The sequence below is a fragment of the Alligator sinensis genome, unplaced genomic scaffold (assembly GCF_000455745.1).
Source record: "Alligator sinensis unplaced genomic scaffold, ASM45574v1 scaffold768_5, whole genome shotgun sequence".
Taxonomy (NCBI): domain Eukaryota; kingdom Metazoa; phylum Chordata; order Crocodylia; family Alligatoridae; genus Alligator; species Alligator sinensis.
The window spans coordinates 2,522,350-2,524,507 of record NW_005841991.1 but is presented as its reverse complement, the minus strand read 5'-3'; the positions used below and the strand labels follow the sequence as shown (position 1 = coordinate 2,524,507).

At 44.0% G+C, this 2,158-nt stretch overlaps 1 non-coding gene across 1 annotated transcript; it reads right to left on the bottom strand.

Annotated features, from left to right (window-relative positions):
* Window positions 1-819: 819 nt before the first annotated feature.
* Window positions 820-893, bottom strand: TRNAT-AGU. Its single transcript has one exon. It is a non-coding gene; the product is annotated as a tRNA-Thr (tRNA).
* Window positions 894-2,158: the final 1,265 nt, after the last annotated feature.

The following is a 2,158-nucleotide window of genomic DNA, read 5'->3' as shown; positions in this document are numbered from 1 at the left end:
GAGTAGCATGTGGATGAGCTAAGCCAAGAGAAGGCAAGATATCCTGACCAATTTAGGACAAAGTCTCCTAGCATGGGGAGGGAAATGATGCTCTAGCAAAAGCACTGGGTGGCTACTGACTGCTGCAGGGACCCACAGCGGGTAGAGAATCAGGTCTAAGCCAGGGGATAAACTCAGGAGCAGCCTGAGCCTGAGCCTGCATTACCCTGGCTCAGAGGTTGACACTGGCCACAAGGGCTGGGTAGGACCTGGCTGAGAGGCTTTTATTTGTGCAGGGGAGAGAGGCTGTAAAGAAGTGGCCAGCTGAAAACTTGCAGGAAGATCACACAGGAAGGACACCAGACCCCCAGGGAAGTGAAGGTACTTCAGAGGACACTGGGACCTGTTGAAGGTGATCAAGGTGACAGCTGCTGATAATGACATTGGGAATGATTTCTGGGTAAATTTGTACTTTCCCAAAGGCAGGAGAATGGGTCTCTGCCTGAAGGCAAGGTAGGAGATGTAAAAGCATTGATTAAAAACTCCCCTCACAACTTTTGACAGATGGGTCTGCTGTTATCAACACATTATTGTGACTGAAATAGAGCACAGCTGGTTTCATTGGCTAGAGAAGGACTTTAGCTTTCAAACATTTTGTAGATGTACCTGCATGAATGCATTGAGGCAGGAGTCTGAGTGGAATTGCAGCAATGTGGCTTTCCCTTTGAGTTTCCTTCCAAACTCTATGTTGGGACCTGGGTTACAAGGCATTCATAAATTTTATAGTAGCTAGGGTCAGGAGGGACCTGAATAGATCATCTAGCCTGATCCCTGAGAAGCAGGCCCTGCTGGGATTTGAACCCAGGATCTCCTGTTTACTAGACAGGCACTTTAGCCAACTAAGCCACAGGGCCTCCCTCACATGTTATATAATAAATGACTTCAGTTCGTCCACAAGTGTGGGAAAGCGTGATGCCAGCCTGGCAGGCACAGAACCAATTGTGAACATCAAGTAAAGCTATACATACATTAGCCTTAGCAGATTCAACAGGAAATAACTTTACATTCACATGTGCAAATTCAACACATTCACATATCTCACAACTTGCAAAAAGCAGGATTTCTCAGTCTGCAGAAAGCATGGATTTAATCCTCAACTGGCTTAAGTAATATTGAATTACTAGGAATTCCTGTCAACTACAAATGGTGTACTACTCTGGGAAGAAAATATTTTAATACGAGTGCATTCCATTTTTCTTTCATTTATTATTTGTGATGCCTTTTTTCCTATGAAGTGAGTGTGACACTCACAGAAGGGTTAATCTGCCTTGGAAATACTGTTCCCTTGGGGCAATCTTAGATCAGTGGATGGCAGTCATAAGCTATTAAACACAATAAAATAAATCTGCCAATGAATCCGTTCCGCTGATTCTGAACGTGAGATATGTTTCTAAGAGCTCTGGTAGGTAGAATTCTTTGCGACCCCATCTACACAATCTTCTTGGGCCATGTCTGTGCAGTTTCTTTCCCAAACCCAGGTCTGCCACGGACAAAATAGGTCCACAGGTTCATCAGAGACCAGGAATGGGGCAGAGCAGGTGGCTTGAGAATGACCTTGAGCATCTTGGAGTGGAACCGAGTATCTCTCTAGTAGTGCCCTCAGTCTTTCCTGGGACAGAGAGACTGAGCATGACCCTGGGGAGGGAGGTGACAGAGAAATGCCCTTAGACAGCAATAGTTCTCTTGTTCATGCAGTTAAATTAATTTATCCATTAAAGCTGCTATTTACCTTCAGACTCTTTCTTATACTTCAAAAAGCCCAACAATTTGACATCGAGGATCGTACGGTGGCATTTTAGAGGAGACAGGAGAGTGTTTGAAAAAAAAAGACAGGAAAATAATCTCAAAGGAGAAAAATTGGTTTGTTTGAACCTCACAATTGGATTGTGCTTACAATTGGCTGAAACTGCAGCAAAGTAGCACTTTCAGGGGCATCTGAAAGGTTTTTTAATGGCAAGTGATAGAGAGCTGTGCAGATTCCTGTCAATAATTGGACCAGGTTGTTTACTCCAGAGCAAGACCTTGTGACACCAGGAAAACGAGTTGGAACAAAGTCTAATGTTCTCATTAGTGTTCTGTAACTTTTATTCACCTAAGAAAAGTGCCTTAGCTGAAGCCA